Consider the following 18192-nt stretch of genomic DNA (forward strand, 5'->3'; position numbering starts at 1 on the left):
TGTATGATGTCCTCCATGCTTCAGTATGATGTCCTCCATGTACGATATCCTGGATGTATGATGTCCTCCATGCTGCTGTATGATGTCCTCCATGCTGCAGTATGATGTCCCCCATGCTGCAGTATGATGTTCTCCATGTATGATGTCCTCCATGTATGATGTCCGCCATGCTGCTGTATGATGTCCTCCATGTATGATGTCCTCCATGTATGATAGCCAACATGCTTCTGTATGATGTCCTCCATGTATGATGTCCTCCATGCTGCTGTGTGATGTCCTGTATGTATGATGTCCTCCATGTATGATAGCCTACATGCTTCTGTATGATGTACTCCATGTATGATGTCCTCCATGCTGCTGTGTGATGTCCTTCATGTATGATGTCCTCCATGCTGCTGTATGATGTCCTCCATGTATGATGTCCTCCATGCTGCTGTGTGATGTCCTTCATGTATGATGTCCTCCATGTATGATAGCCTCCATGCTGCTGTATGATGTACTCCATGTATGATGTCCTCCATGTATAATATCCTCCATGCTGCAGCATGATGTCCTCCATGCTGCTGTATGATGTCCTCCATGCTTCTGTATGATGTCCTCCACGCTTCTGTATGATGTACTCCATGTATAATATCCTCCATGCTGCAGCATGATGTCCTCCATGCTTTAGTATGATGTCCTCCATGCTTCTGTATGATGTCCTCCAGGTATGATGTCCTCCATGCTTTAGTATGATGTCTTCCATGTATGATGTCCTCCATGCTTCTGTATGATGTCCTCCATGCTGCAGTATGATGTCCTCCATGTATGATGTCCTCCATGTATGATGTCCTCCATGCTTCTGTATGATGTCCTCCATGTATGATGTCCTCCATGCTTCTGTATGATGTCCTCCATGTATGATGTCCTCCATGCTTCTGTATGATGTCCTCCATGTATGATGTCCTCCATGCTTCTGAATGATGTCCTCCATGCTGCAGTATGATGTCCTCCATGCTGCTGTGTGATGTCCTCCATGTATGATGTCCTCCATGTACGATGTCCTCCATGTATGATGTCCTCCATGCTTCTGTATGATGTCCTCCATGTATGATGTCCTCCATGCTTCTGTATGATGTCCTCCATGTATGATGTCCTCCATGCTTCTGTATGATGTCCTCCATGTATGATGTCCTCCATGCCGCTGTATGATGTCCTCCATGTATGATGTTCTCCATGCTGCTGTATGATGTCCTCCATGTATGATGTCCTCCATGTATGATGTCCTCCATGCTCCTGATATAATACTGTGCTGGTTATTATACCGCCAGATAAATAATGCGGTCACACTGTGCCCAAATGTTACTACTCTAATACAACTGCCATGTAGTGCAGTGTCCACGTATCACTGCAATCAGCTGGGATTTATTGTTTACGAAAATATGAAAATTATGGCAAAAAATGTTCAAAGGGGTTCTGTGCAGATCCTTTCTGGATGAAGACTGTGAGCCCTCGCGGGCAGGGTCCTCTCGCCTCCTTCACTTGTTAGTGCCTTGTGTTACTCATGTTTATTGTACTTGTCTACATTTGCCCCGTTCACATGTAAAGCACCATGGAATAAATGGCGCAATAAAAATGTATAATAATAATAAATAATAATAACTGTCTGGTGAGTGGTCTGTACTGGAGCCCACCAGCAGCACTGGTGACTGTACTGGTCTGACCGCCCCTCCCCCATCTGTTGTAATAAATGTAGCCGATTAATTAGGGGCTGCAGATATTTCTATTATTATTAGATTGTGAATTGTGGCTCATGTCCTCCATGCTGCTGTATGATGTCCTCCATGTATGATGTCCTCCATGCTGCTGTATGATGTCCTCCATGTATGATGTCCTCTATGTTGATGTATGATGTCCTCCATGCTGCTGTATGATGTCCTCCATGTATGATGTCCTCCATGCTGCTGTATGATGTCCTCCATGTATGATGTCCTCCATGCTGCTGTATGATGTCCTCCATGTATGATGTCCTCCATGTATGATGTCCTCTATGTTGATGTATGATGTCCTCCATGCTGCTGTATGATGTCCTCCATGCTGCAGTATGATGTCCTCCATATATGATGTCCTCCATGTATGATGTCCTCCATGTATGATGTCCTCCATGCTGCTGTATGATGTCCTTCATGTATGATGTCCTCCATGAATGATGTCCTCCATGCTGCTGTATGATGTCCTCCATGCTGCTGTATGATGTCCTCATGTATGATGTCCTCCATGTATGATGTCCTCCATGCTGCTGTATGATGTGCTCCATGTATGATCTCCTCCATGTATGATGTCCTCTATGTTGCTGTATGATGACCTTCATGCTGCTGTATGATGTCCTCCATGCTGCAGTATGATGTCCTCCATGTATGATGTCCTCCATGTATGATGTCCTCCATGCTGCTGTATGGTGTGCTCCATGTATGATGTCCTCCATGCTGCTGTATGATGTCCTCCATGCTGCTGTATGGTGTCCTCCATGTATGATGTCCTCCATGCTGCTGTATGATGTCCTCCATGTATGATGTCCTCCATGTATGATGTCCTCCATGATGCTGTATGATGTCCTCCATGTATGATGTCCTCCTTGCTGCTGTATGATGTCCTCCATGCTGCAGTATGATGTCCTCCATGTATGATGTGCTCCATGCTGCTGTATGATGTCCTCCATGTATGATGTCCTCCATGTATGATGTCCTCCATGATGCTGTATGATGTCCTCCATGTATGATGTCCTCCTTGCTGCTGTATGATGTCCTCCATGCTGCTGTGTGATGTCCTCCATGTATGATGTGCTCCATGCTGCTGTATGATGTCCTCCATGTATGATGTCCTCCATGCTGCAGTATGATGTCCTCCATGTAGGATATTCTCCATGCTGCTGTATGATGTCCTCCGTGTATTATGTCCTCCATGTATGATGTCCTCCATGCTGCAGTATGATGTCCTCCATGTATGATGTGCTCCATGCTGCAGTATGATGTCCTCCATGTATGATATTCTCCATGCTGCTGTATGATGTCCTCCATGTATGATGTCCTCCATGCTGCTGTATGATGTCCTCCATGCTGCTGTATGATGTCCTCCATGTATGATGTCCTCCATGCTGCTGTATGATGTCCTCCATGCTGCAGTATGATGTCCTCCATGTATGATGTCCTCCATGCTGCTGTATGATGTCCTCCATGCTGCTGTATGATGTCCTCCATGTATGATGTCCTCCATGCTGCTGTATGATGTCCTCCATGTATGATGTCCTCCTTGCTGCTGTATGATGTCCTCCATGCTGCAGTATGATGTCCTCCATGCTGCTGTATGATGTCCTCCATGTATGATGTCCTCCATGCTGCTGTATGATGTCCTCCATGTATGATGTGCTCCATGCTGCTGTATGATGTCCTCCATGCTGCTGTATGATGTCCTCCTTGCTGCTGTATGATGTCCTCCATGTATGATTTCCTCCATGCTGCTGTATGATGTCCTCCATGTATGATTTCCTCCATGCTGCTGTATGATGTCCTCCATGTATGATGTCCTCCATGCTGCTGTATGATGTCCTCCATGTATGATGTCCTCCATGCTGCTGTATGATGTCCTCCATGCTGCAGTATGATGTCCTCCATGTATGATGTCCTCCATGCTGCTGTATGATGTCCTCCATGCTGCTGTATGATGTCCTCCATGTATGATGTCCTCCATGCTGCTGTATGATGTCCTCCATGTATGATGTCCTCCTTGCTGCTGTATGATGTCCTCCATGTATGATGTCCTCCATGCTGCTGTATGTCCTCCATGCTGCTGTATGATGTCCTCCATGTATGATGTCCTCCATGCTGCTGTATGATGTCCTCCATGTATGATGTGCTCCATGCTGCTGTATGATGTCCTCCATGCTGCTGTATGATGTCCTCCATGTATGATGTGCTCCATGCTGCTGTATGATGTCCTCCATGCTGCTGTATGATGTCCTCCATGTATGATGTCCTCCATGCTGCTGTATGATGTCCTCCATGCTGCAGTATGATGTCCTCCATGCTGCTGTATGATGTCCTCCATGTATGATGTCCTCCATGCTGCTGTATGATGTCCTCCATGTATGATGTGCTCCATGCTGCTGTATGATGTCCTCCATGCTGCTGTATGATGTCCTCCATGTATGATGTGCTCCATGCTGCTGTATGATGTCCTCCATGCTGCTGTATGATGTCCTCCATGTATGATGTCCTCCATGCTGCTGTATGGTCCTCCATGTATGATGTCCTCCATGTATGATGTGCTCCATGCTGCTGTATGATGTCCTCCATGTATGATGTCCTCCATGCTGCTGTATGGTCCTCCATGTATGATGTCCTCCATGTATGATGTCCTCCTTGCTGCTGTATGATGTCCTCCATGCTGCAGTATGATGTCCTCCATGCTGCTGTATGATGTCCTCCATGTATGATGTCCTCCATGCTGCTGTATGATGTCCTCCATGTATGATGTGCTCCATGCTGCTGTATGATGTCCTCCATGCTGCTGTATGATGTCCTCCATGTATGATGTGCTCCATGCTGCTGTATGATGTCCTCCATGCTGCTGTATGATGTCCTCCATGTATGATGTCCTCCATGCTGCTGTATGGTCCTCCATGTATGATGTCCTCCATGTATGATGTGCTCCATGCTGCTGTATGATGTCCTCCATGTATGATGTCCTCCATGCTGCTGTATGGTCCTCCATGTATGATGTCCTCCATGTATGATGTGCTCCATGCTGCTGTATGATGTCCTCCATGTATGATGTCCTCCATGCTGCTGTATGGTCCTCCATGTATGATGTCCTCCATGTATGATGTCCTCAGCGCAGGTGGAGCAGAATGTGCCGCAGCTCATCGGGTCGATGCCACCAGCCGGACGCCACCTTGAAGATCCCTGCCTGCTGTCAGTGAATGGAAATACTGTTATTATATCCAAAGGGAAAGTAAGAACATCTCCTGCTCTGATACATTTGTTACAATGTATCATCATCATCAATTGACAGAGAAAAGCCGCCATTATCCAGGACTCCTAGAGACACCGACACATTGTAACAAATCCAGCAGTGACAGGTTCTCATCCTCCTTCAGGAATGTTACAATTCACTGACGGCAAGCAGAGCTCCGGGATTATCTGTAGGGGCTTAGGAGGCTTAGACCCCTCAAACTCCAGGGTCTGGGTGCAACTGTCACCGCTGCACCCCCCAATGACCCCTGACTTTACAAGTGGAGGAATCTGCATGGCCTGGGGTCTGATGGGGCAGAGGAGCTGACTATCCTCATCCTGGCTGTGCTGTAGGACACATGGGACCAGTCTGTATCTGCAGCAGCCTACCCCTGGCCTGAGGTCTGATGGGGCAGAGGAGCTGACTATCCTCATCCTGGCTGTGCTGTAGGACACATGGGACCAGTCTGTATCTGCTGCAGCCCACCCCTGGCCTGGGGTCTGATGGGGCAGAGGAGCTGACTATCCTCATCCTGGCTGTGCTGTAGGACACATGGGACCAGTCTGTATCTGCTGCAGCCCACCCCTGGCCTGGGGTCTGATGGGGCAGAGGAGCTGACTATCCTCATCCTGGCTGTGCTGTAGGACACATGGGACCAGTCTGTATCTGCTGCAGCCCACCCCTGGCCTGGGGTCTGATGGGGCAGAGGAGCTGACTATCCTCATCCTGGCTGTGCTGTAGGACACATGGGACCAGTCTGTATCTGCTGCAGCCCACCCCTGGCCTGGGGTCTGATGGGGCAGAGGAGCTGACTATCCTCATCCTGGCTGTGCTGTAGGACACATGGGACCAGTCTGTATCTGCTGCAGCCCACCCCTGGCCTGGGGTCTGATGGGGCAGAGGAGCTGACTATCCTCATCCTGGCTGTGCTGGGGGCTGACATGTATGTAGGACACAAGGGACGAGTCTGTATCTGCTGCAGTCCACCCCTGGCCTGGGGTCAGAGCTACAGTTGGGGTCAGAAGAGCTGACAATCTGCAGTGCAGCCTGCCTGGGGATTGCAGGGTTAATGAGATAACGACCCCCTCCCTTCCCTTCATTCCTGATTGAAATGTGTTGGTTAAACAGAGGCCCCCCACCATCTCCAGCAGAGGAGGGGGCTCCAGCACCCAGGGCTTCCCCTCCCGCACATCATCTATGCGATGGGCGTTTGATTGCTTTGCAAGAGCTGGAGAAAGAAAGACCCAGGGCCTCCTCCTCCTCTTCCTCCTCCTCCTTCTCCTCCTCCTTCTGCTGCTGCCTTTTCTCTTTTCTAAATTGAACTTTTTGCAGCTTGCAGGAAGGTTGGGTGCAGGGCTCCTGCATGGGGGACCTCTCAGGGGGCTGCACTACTGCCCTGGGGGATCTGTCTTCCTGGATCTCTGGCCCCTCCTCTGGGGCTGTGGGTCACCCTAAATCCTGCAGAGCCCTCTCCCCCACACACAGCTAGGCCCTGCTCCCCAGTATTAGGGTGCACTGGGTGGGATGCACCAGACATGGGGGTCTTGCTGTCTGACTGATGCGCTGAGCTGACAGCTGCCCCCAATCTCCCTGCTGCCCCACTCTCCAGAAATGTCAGGAGCCAGGAGGAGGGGGCCCTGAACCCGAAGACTGCAGAAGATTGTCAGCCTGTCAATCACTGGGGTCACTGCCATGAAGCCCCCCAGATCCGGCACCCGCACCCCCTATCTGTGGAGGTAAGAGCCCCCATTATCCTCCAGGCAGCGGGTGGGGAAGGGTTAATGTGTTGTTTATTCTACGTGTGTTTGATATTAAATTGTTACATTGTATCAATACTTCCTGTTATGTAAGAGCCTGGACCTATAGACATGGGGGGCTGTAGGGTGTACAGGAGCTATAGACATGGGGGGCTGCAGGGTGTACAGGGGGCTATAGACATGGGGGCTGCAGGGTGTACAGGAGCTATAGACATGGGGGGCTGCAGGGTGTACAGGGGGCTATAGACATGGGGGCTGCAGGGTGTACAGGAGCTATAGACATGGGGGGCTGCAGGGTGTACAGGAGCTATAGACATGGGGGGCTGCAGGGTGTACAGGGGGCTATAGACATGGGGGCTGCAGGGTGTACAGGAGCTATAGACATGGGGGGCTGCAGGGTGTACAGGGGGCTATAGACATGGGGGGCTGCAGGGTGTACAGGACCTATAGACATGGGGGCTGCAGGGTGTACAGGACCTATAGACATGGGGGCTGCAGGGTGTACAGAGGGCTATAGACATGGGGGGCTGCAGGGTGTACAGGGGGCTATAGACATGGGGGGCTGCAGGGTGTACAGGGGGCTATAGACATGGGGGGCTGCAGGGTGTACAGGACCTATAGACATGGGGGGCTGCAGGGTGTACAGGAGCTATAGACATGGGGGGCTGCAGGGTGTACAGGAGCTATAGATATGGGGGGCTGCAGGGTGTACAGGGGGCTATAGACATGGGGGGCTGCAGGGTGTACAGGACCTATAGACATGGGGGGCTGCAGGGTGTACAGAGGGCTATAGACATGGGGGGCTGCAGGGTGTACAGGGGGCTATAGACATGGGGGGCTGCAGGGTGTACAGGGGGCTATAGACATGGGGCTGCAGAGTGTACAGGGGGGCTGCAGAGTGTACAGGGGGGCTGCAGGGTGTACAGGACCTATAGACATGGGGGGCTGCAGGGTGTACAGGGACTATGGATAGATGGGGCTGCAGTGTATACAGGGGATATGGATAGAGGGGACTGCAGAGTGTACAGGGACTATGGGTAGAGGGGGCTGCAGTGTATACAGGGACTATGGATAGATGGGGCTGCAGTGTATACAGGGGATATGGATAGAGGGGACTGCAGAGTGTACAGGGACTATGGGTAGAGGGGGCTGCAGTGTATACAGGGGCTATGGATAGAGGGGGCTGCAGTGTATACAGGGGCTATGGATAGAGGGGGCTGCAGAGTATACAGGGGTTATGGATAGAGGGGGCTGCAGTGTATACAGGGGTTATGGATAGAGGGGGCTGCAGTGTATACAGGGGTTATGGATAGAGGGGGCTGCAGAGTGTACAGGGGTTATGGATAGAGGGGGCTGCAGTGTATACAGGGGCTATGGATAGAGGGGGCTGCAGTGTATACAGGGACTATGGATAGAGGGGGCTGCAGAGTGTACAGGGACTATGGATAGAGGGGGCTGCAGAGTGTACAGGGGCTATGGATAGAGGGGGCTGCAGTGTATACAGGGGCTATGGATAGAGGGGGCTGCAGTGTATACAGGTACTATGGATAGAGGGGGCTGCAGTGTATACAGGGGCTATGGATAGAGGGGGCTGCAGAGTGTACAGGGGCTATGGATAGAGGGGGCTGCAGTGTATACAGGGGCTATGGATAGAGGGGGCTGCAGAGTGTACAGGGGCTATGGATAGGGGGGCTGCAGTGTATACAGGGGCTATGGATAGAGGGGGCTGCAGAGTCTACAGGGGCTATGGATAGAGAGGGCTGCAGAGTGTACAGGGGCTATGGATAGAGGGGGCTGCAGAGTGTACAGGGGCTATGGATAGAGGGGGCTGCAGAGTGTACAGGGGCTATGGATAGAGGGGCTGCAGTGTATACAGGGGTTATGGATAGAGGGGGCTGCAGTGTATACAGGGGCTATGGATAGAGGGGGCTGCAGTGTATACAGGGGCTATGGATAGAGGGAGCTGCAGAGTGTACAGGGACTGGGTAGAGGGGGCTGCAGTGTATACAGGGGCTATGGATAGAGGGGGCTGCAGAGTGTACAGGGGCTATGGATAGAGGGGGCTGCAGTGTATACAGGGGCTATGGATAGAGGGGGCTGCAGAGTGTACAGGGGCTATGGATAGAGGGGGCTACTGGGGAATATACAAGTTCAATAGGGGTAAGAGGCCGCTGTATATGCAGGAAATAGAAGTATAGAAGGGGCTGCTCCTGTACATTATATATAGATGTGAGGGGCTGTATACAGAGTGTGGACATGTCAGGGGCTGTATACAGAGGGGGGGGGGATATGCCAGGGGCTGTGAGTGGGGGACATTGCCAGGGGCTGTATACAGAGGGGGGCACATTGCCAGGGCCTGTATACAGAGGGGGGGACATGCCAGGGCCTGTATACACAGGGGGGGACATGCCAGGGGCTGTATACACGGGGGGGGGGACATGCCAGGGGCTGTATACACGGGGGGGGGACATGCCAGGGGCTGTATACACGGGGGGGGGGGACATGCCAGGGGCTGTATACACGGGGGGGGGGACATGCCAGGGGCTGTATACACAGGGGGGGGGACATGCCAGGGGCTGTATACAAAGGGGGGGACATGCCAGGGGCTGTATACAAAGGGGGGGACATGCCAGGGGCTGTGTACAGAGGGGGGGGGACATGCCAGGGGCTGTGTACAGAGGGGGGGGACATGCCAGGGGCTGTATAGAGGGGGGGACATGCCAGGGGCTGTATACAGAGGGGGGGGACATGCCAGGGGCTGTATACAGAGGGGGGGGGACATGCCAGGGGCTGTATACACGGGGGGGGGGACATGCCAGGGGCTGTATACACGGGGGGGGGACATGCCAGGGGCTGTATACACGGGGGGGGGGACATGCCAGGGGCTGTATACACGGGGGGGGGGACATGCCAGGGGCTGTATACACGGGGGGGGGGGGACATGCCAGGGGCTGTATACACGGGGGGGGACATGCCAGGGGCTGTATACATGGGGGGGGGACATGCCAGGGGCTGTATACACAGGGGGGGGGGACATGCCAGGGGCTGTATACAGAGGGGGGGGACATGCCGGGGGCTGTGTACAGAGGGGGGGGGACATGCCGGGGGCTGTGTACAGAGGGGGGGGGACATGCCGGGGGCTGTATACAGAGGGGGGGAAATGCCAGGGGCTGTATACAGAGGGGGGGGACTTGCCAGGGGCTGTATACAGAGGGGGGTACAGATAGAGGTCTTCCATACAGTCCCCTGCATTCTGCTCGGCTCCTCTTCTCCTTCCGGGCCGGAGGGGGTTAACCTGAACTGTACATGACTTTTCCCCGACCCTATGGAGGAAGGATGGGAGGAGGAGGAGGAGGAGGAGAGCCGCCATTGTGTATGTTATCTCCAGAAATATTATACAGAACTTGCCCCATGATCCCCCCCCCCCCCCCCCATCCTGTGCTGGGGCAGAGCATTAACCCCGGCATGGCCGGAGGACGGGGCCCTCTGTGGGCTCTTCTATATATAGACCACTCTTTTTGGCCCTCTCTCTCTCTTGGGGCCTCTCTCTTTTTGTGGGGGCCCCTCTCTGTGTATGTGTGGGTCTCTTTCTCTGTGGGGGCCCCTCGCTCTCTTTTTGTGGGGGCCCCTCTGTGTGTGGGGGGGCCCTTCTTTCTCTCTCGGGGCCCTTCTTTTTCTGTGGAGCCCTTCGTTCTCTGTGGGGCCCCTCTCTTTCTGTGGGGGCCCCTCTGTGTGTGTGTGGGGGGGGGCCTTCTTTCTCTCTCGGGGCCCCTCTCTGTGTCTGTGGGGCCCCTTTCTCTCTCGGGGCCCTTCGTTCTCTGTGGGGCCCTCTGTATCCGCCTATGGCTCGGATCTGTACAGAGTTGCTGGGAGCTGAAGTTCCTTAACCCCTCCGCTGCCGCCCATCCCCACCCCCTCCCTATAGCGCGCAGTCTATGAGGAGGGCTGTGGGGGGCGCCGCTCCCGGGGGTCTCCCACCCCTCGGTTTGTTTCCTCAGACACAGGTGACATAGTGTGGATACTGTGGCCGTTTTCTGGCTCATCCTCTGTGTCTGGGGAGAACAGACAGGAGCGGCGCCCCCAGCGGCCGCCCGGGGCCCTGCACCCCCCATCCCCAGCGGCCGCCCGGGGCCCTGCACCCCCCATCCCCAGCGGCCGCCCGGGGCCCTGCACCCCCCATCCCCAGCGGCCGCCCGGGGCCCTGCACCCCCCATCCCCAGCGGCCGCCCGGGGCCCTGCACCCCCCATCCCCAGCGGCCGCCCGGGGCCCTGCACCCCCCATCCCCAGCGGCCGCCCGGGGCCCTGCACCCCCCATCCCCAGCGGCCGCCCGGGGCCCTGCACCCCCCATCCCCAGCAGTCAGGAGCGGCTGCTCGGTGCCTGGACCCCACTGGCCGCTCCCTGTAGGGGGGATGTCGTCTGGTAACAATCTATCACATATTGAATCTTACAGAAGACGACACAAATCCAAACTGCAGCAATTTCTATTTTTTTTTAAATTATTTTTCATCCTATGTAATACCGCCACATAGTGCCAAGGTAATGCTGCCATATACAGCACTTATTGGCACATTATAGTGGACTTATATAATATTGCCACATTCAGCAACATTTAGTGCTAAGATAAAAATGGCATACGCAGGTCACATAATGCCGCCACATAGTGCCGACATCATACTGCCATATGCAATGCTCCAAAGCTCACCATGCAGTGTCAAGGATAATACCGCTATATACATATATGTATTTATCTGTATAGATAGATGTGTGGCACTAGTGTGTTGGCACTATGTGCTGCTGCTATGTGGCCATTTTTATCTTGACACTAAATGTTGGTTTTATGCATGTGGCACCATAGGGTGGTACCATCAGAGCAGTATTATCTTTGCACCATAGGGTAGTACCATCAGGGCAGTATTATAGTAGCACCACTGGGTGGTACCATCAGGGCAGCATTATCTTTGCACCATAGGGTAGTACCATCAGGGCAGTATTATCTTGGCACCATAGAGTGGTACCATCAGGGCAGTATTATCTTGGCACCATAGGGTGGTACCATCAGGGCAGTATTATCTTGGCACCACAGGGTGGTACCATCAGGGCAGTATTATCTTTGCACCATAGGGTGGTACCATCAGAGCAGTATTATCTTGGCACCACAGGGTGGTACCATCAGGGCAGTATAATCTTGGCACCATAGGGTAGTACCATCAGGGCAGTATTATCTTGGCACCATAGGGTGGTAACATCAGAGCAGTATTATAGTAGCACCACAGGATGGTACCATCAGAGCAGTATTATCTTGGCACCATAGGGTGGTACCATCAGGGCAGTATTATCTTGGCACCATAGAGTGGTACCATCAGAGCAGTATTATCTTGGCACCATAGGGTGGTACTATCAGGGCAGTATTATAGTAGCACCACAGGATGGTACCATCAGAGCAGTATTATCTTTGCACCATAGGGTAGTACCATCAGAGCAGTATTATCTTGGCACCACAGGATGGTACCATCAGAGCAGTATTATCTTGGCACCATAGGGTGGTACCATCAGAGCAGTATTATCTTGGCACCATAGGGTGGTACCATCAGAGCAGTATTATCTTTGCACCATAGGGTAGTACCATCAGGGCAGTATTATAGTAGCACCACTGGGTGGTACCATCAGGGCAGCATTATCTTTGCACCATAGGGTAGTACCATCAGGGCAGTATTATCTTGGCACCATAGAGTGGTACCATCAGGGCAGTATTATCTTGGCACCATAGGGTGGTACCATCAGGGCAGTATTATCTTGGCACCACAGGGTGGTACCATCAGGGCAGTATTATCTTTGCACCATAGGGTGGTACCATCAGAGCAGTATTATCTTGGCACCACAGGGTGGTACCATCAGGGCAGTATAATCTTGGCACCATAGGGTAGTACCATCAGGGCAGTATTATCTTGGCACCATAGGGTGGTAACATCAGAGCAGTATTATAGTAGCACCACAGGATGGTACCATCAGAGCAGTATTATCTTGGCACCATAGGGTGGTACCATCAGGGCAGTATTATCTTGGCACCATAGAGTGGTACCATCAGAGCAGTATTATCTTGGCACCATAGGGTGGTACTATCAGGGCAGTATTATAGTAGCACCACAGGATGGTACCATCAGAGCAGTATTATCTTTGCACCATAGGGTAGTACCATCAGAGCAGTATTATCTTGGCACCACAGGATGGTACCATCAGAGCAGTATTATCTTGGCACCATAGGGTGGTACCATCAGAGCAGTATTATCTTGGCACCATAGGGTGGTACCATCAGAGCAGTATTATCTTGGCACCATAGGGTGGTACCATCAGGGCAGTATTATCTTGGCACCATAGGGTGGTACCATCAGAGCAGTATTATCTTGGCACCATAGGGTAGTACCATCAGGGCAGTATTATCTTGGCACCATAGGGTGGTACCATCAGGGCAGTATTATCTTGGCACCACAGGGTGGTACCATCAGGGCAGTATTATCTTGGCACCACAGGGTGGTACCATCAGGGCAGTATTATCTTTGCACCATAGGGTGGTACCATCAGGGCAGTATTATCTTGGCACCATAGGGTGGTACCATCAGAGCAGTATTATCTTGGCACCATAGGGTGGTACCATCAGAGCAGTATTATCTTGGCACCACAGGGTGGTACCATCAGGGCAGTATAATCTTGGCACCATAGGGTGGTACCATCAGGGCAGTATTATCTTGGCACCATAGGGTGGTAACTTCAGAGCAGTATTATCTTGGCACCACAGGGTGGTACCATCAGAGCAGTATTATCTTTGCACCATAGGGTAGTACCATCAGGGCAGTATTATAGTAGCACCACAGGGTGGTACCATCAGGGCAGTATTATCTTGGCACCATAGAGTGGTACCATCAGAGCAGTATTATCTTTGCACCATAGGGTAGTACCATCAGGGCAGTATTATAGTAGCACCACAGGGTGGTACCATCAGGGCAGTATTATCTTGGCACCATAGAGTGGTACCATCAGGGCAGTATTATCTTGGCACCATAGGGTGGTACCATCAGAGCAGTATTATCTTGGCACCACAGGATGGTACCATCAGAGCAGTATTATCTTGGCACCATAGGGTGGTACCATCAGAGCAGTATTATCTTGGCACCATAGGGTGGTACCATCAGGGCAGTATTATCTTTGCACCATAGGGTAGTACCATCAGGGCAGTATTATAGTAGCACCACAGGGTGGTACCATCAGGGCAGTATTATCTTGGCACCATAGAGTGGTACCATCAGGGCAGTATTATCTTGGCACCATAGGGTGGTACTATCAGAGCAGTATTATCTTGGCACCACAGGATGGTACCATCAGAGCAGTATTATCTTGGCACCATAGGGTGGTACTATCAGAGCAGTATTATCTTGGCACCACAGGATGGTACCATCAGAGCAGTATTATCTTGGCACCATAGGGTGGTACCATCAGAGCAGTATTATCTTGGCACCATAGGGTGGTACCATCAGGGCAGTATTATCTTGGCACCATAGGGTGGTACCATCAGAGCAGTATTATCTTGGCACCACAGGGTGGTACCATCAGGGCAGTATTATCTTGGCACCATAGGGTGGTACCATCAGAGCAGTATTATCTTTGCACCATAGGGTGGTACCATCAGGGCAGTATTATCTTGGCACCATAGGGTAGTACCATCAGGGCAGTATTATCTTGGCACCATAGGGTGGTACCATCAGAGCAGTATTATCTTGGCACCATAGGGTGGTACCATCAGAGCAGTATTATCTTGGCACCATAGGGTGGTACCATCAGAGCAGTATTATCTTGGCACCATAGGGTGGTACCATCAGAGCAGTATTATCTTGGCACCATAGGGTGGTACTATCAGAGCAGTATTATCTTGGCACCACAGGATGGTACCATCAGAGCAGTATTATCTTTGCACCATAGGGTGGTACCATCAGAGCAGTATTATCTTTGCACCATAGGGTGGTACCATCAGAGCAGTATTATCTTTGCACCATAGGGTGGTACCATCAGGGCAGTATAATCTTGGCACCATAGGGTAGTACCATCAGGGCAGTATTATCTTGGCACCATAGGGTGGTAACATCAGAGCAGTATTATCTTGGCACCATAGGGTGGTACCATCAGAGCAGTATTATCTTGGCACCATAGGGTGGTACCATCAGAGCAGTATTATCTTGGCACCATAGGGTGGTACCATCAGAGCAGTATTATCTTTGCACCATAGGGTGGTACCATCAGGGCAGTATTATCTTGGCACCATAGGGTGGTACCATCAGAGCAGTATTATCTTTGCACCATAGGGTGGTACCATCAGAGCAGTATTATCTTGGCACCATAGGGTGCTACCATCAGAGCAGTATTATCTTTGCACCATAGGGTGGTACCATAATAATACCGCCATCTTCTGCTGAGTATTATTGGCAGAGGGATATTTTGCTCTTGGTGCTTAGATTGGACTGACGCCATGTGTTACTGACTGCACCATGTCTGGGTTTTTGGTGCCGTGTGTGGGCGCATTTTTTTTCATTGTAAACGTCCCTGGATGGCCGAGGCCAGACAGTCCTGCGAGTGGTAGATTCTGTATACACCGTGAGCAGCAGCGGTGGCGGTGTCAGTGCGCAGGTGATGGCTGCTCCTGCCGGACCGCTCAGACCCCGTGTCCTTGTACCATTCTCCTAATAATCTGCTGTGACCTGAGATTAGGGATTAATCCTCGTTAGGACGCGAGTGACGCAGTCTGTACATCATGGCTGAGTATTCACACGTGTGCGACACGTGCGGCCCCCATATACAGTGCCCCCCCCATATACAGTGCCATGCGGAGAGCTGCCCCCATATACAGTTCCCCCATATACAGTGCCCCCCCATATACAGTGCCATGCGGAGAGCTGCCCCCATATACAGTGCCAGGCGGATAGCTGCCCCCATATACAGTTCCCCCGTATACAGTGCCCCCCCCATATACAGTGCCATACGGAGAGCTGCCCCCATATACAGTTCCCCCGTATACAGTGCCCCCCCATATACAGTGCCATACGGAGAGCTGCCCCCATATACAGTTCCCCCGTATACAGTGCCCCCCCATATACAGTGCCATACGGAGAGCTGCCCCCATATACAGTTCCCCCGTATACAGTGCCCCCCCCATATACAGTGCCAGGCGGAGAGCTGCCCCCATATACATTGCTGTACGGAAAGTATTCAGACCCCTTTAAATTTTCCAGTCTTTGTTTCATTGCAGCCATTTGGTAAATTCCTAAAAGTTCATTTTTTCTCATTACTGTACACTCTGCACCACATCGTGACTGAAAAAAACAGAAATGTCGAAATTTTTGTACATGTATCAAAAAGAAAATCTGAAATATCCCATGGCCATAAGTCAAGTTCAGCCCCTTTGCTCAGACACTCATATATGTCACAAGCTGTCCATTTCCTTGTGATCCTCCTTGAGATGGTTCTCCTCCTTCACTGGAGGCCAGCTGTGTGTAATTACACTAATAGGACGTGATTTGGAAAGGCGCACACCTGTCTATATAAGACCTCACAGTGCATGTCAGACCAAATGAGAATCATGAGGCCAAAGGAACTGGCCAAGGAGCCCAGAGACAGAATTGTGGCAAGGTACAGATCTGGCCAAGGTTACCGCAGAATTTCTGCAGGACTCAAGGTTCCTAAGAGCACAGTGGTCTCCATAATCCTTAAATGGAGGAAGTTTAGGACCACCAGAATTCTTCCTAGACCTGGCCGTCCAGCCAAACTGAGCAATCGTGGGAGAAGAGCCTTGGTGAGAGAGGTAAAGAAGAACCGCAAGATCACTGTGGCTGAGCTCCAGAGATGCAGTAGGGAGATGGGAGAAAGTTCCACAAAGTCAGCTATCACTGCAGCATCCACCAGTCGGGCCTTTATGGCAGAGTGGCCGACGGAAGCCTCTCCTCAGTGCAAGACATATGAAAGCCGCATAGAGTTTGCTAAAAACACATGAAGGACTCCCAGACTGAGAAATAAGATTCTCTGGTCTGATAAGACGAAGATAGACCGTACTGGTGATAATTCTAAGCGGTATGTGTGGAGAAAACCAGGCACTGCTCATCACCTGCCCAATACAATCCCCACAGTGAAACATGGTGGTGGCAGCATCATGCTATGGGGGTGTTTTTCAGCTGCAGGGACAGGACGACTGGTTGTCATTGAAGGGAACATGAATGCGGCCAAGTACAGAGATATCCTGGATGAAAACCTCTTCCAGAGTGCTCTGGACCTCAGACTTGGCCGAAGGTTCACCTTCCAACAAGACAATGACCCTAAGCACACAGCTAAAATAACAAAGGAGCGGCTTCAGAACAACTGTGACCACCATTCCTGACCGGCCCAGCCAGAGCCCTGACCTAAACCCAATGGAGCATCTCTGGAGACCTGAAAATGGCGTCCACCAACGTTCACTATCCAACCTGACGGAACTGGAGAGGATCTGCAAGGAAGAATGGCCGAGGATCCCCAAATCCAGGGGGGGGAAACTTGTTACATCATTCCTACTCAATACTGGGCAAAGGGGCTGAAGACTTATGGCCATGGGATATTTCAGTTGTTTTTTTTAATGAATTTGAAAAATGTCTACATTTCTGTTTCTTTTCAGCCAAGATGGGGTGCAGTGGACGTTAAAGGGAACCTGTCCCCAGGTTTGGCTGATATGATACGGCCATCTCCTTTCAGGCTGATATACATTGTTCTATAATGCTGCAGATAAGCCCCCGATCCGACCTAAAAGATCAGAAAAATAAGTTTTATTATACTCACCTGGGGGGCGGTCCGGTCCAATGAGTGGTCCGGGCCTCCCATCTTATGATCGCGCCCTCCTGTTGCTTCATGGCTCCCCGACATCGTGAAGAGCAAAGTCCTGCAGTGCACAGGCGGCAGGACAGGTCAGAGAGGCCCCTAATAACCCTACTAAAGCGCCTGTCATGGCGGTGGGTTTCGGCACCATAAACTGCCGCCTGTACGTCACTTATTGGACCCGGCCTGAGACTCATCTTCTTGTTTGTTTTGTTAAACCAATTAGATTGTGATTTTTTTTTTGTTTTGTTTTCTCGCCCTTGTGTCCAGGATCGCACATCAGAGACGGCCGCCATCTCACCGCGCCCCACTTTCCTTCTTTTTTTTTAATATAATTCTTTTACATGTATTTTCCTTCCCATCCGAAGCCGGTGACCTAAATTCTAACAAAAAAAAAACATTAGCTGGTGAACCCGTATTCAGCGCTTACATGCCTGACTGCCTCTCCGAGACTCGCCCTGCGCTGGCACAGAACCAGGACCTAATATAACCGTATATCGCACATCATTATGGAGCGTAATCAGGCATCGGGCCGTTGTCGGATGGAAAGTGGTGTAATAAA

The 18192-nt window shown here is 51.5% G+C and overlaps 1 protein-coding gene across 2 annotated transcripts in view; it reads left to right on the forward strand.

The window, feature by feature from the left end:
- The first annotated feature begins 6219 nt into the window (after window positions 1-6219).
- The window catches only part of HIPK2 (homeodomain interacting protein kinase 2), a 36376-nt gene continuing 24403 nt past the window's right edge, over window positions 6220-18192 (forward strand). The window contains exon 1 of one of the 2 annotated variants that reach the window (XM_077267167.1): window positions 6220-6725. The gene's annotated coding sequence lies outside the window, so the exon portion shown is untranslated. The remainder of the gene's footprint in view (window positions 6726-18192) is intronic. The other variant, XM_077267166.1, reaches the window with a different exon arrangement.

This window comes from Ranitomeya variabilis, chromosome 5, assembly GCF_051348905.1.
Source record: "Ranitomeya variabilis isolate aRanVar5 chromosome 5, aRanVar5.hap1, whole genome shotgun sequence".
Lineage (NCBI taxonomy): Eukaryota > Metazoa > Chordata > Amphibia > Anura > Dendrobatidae > Ranitomeya > Ranitomeya variabilis.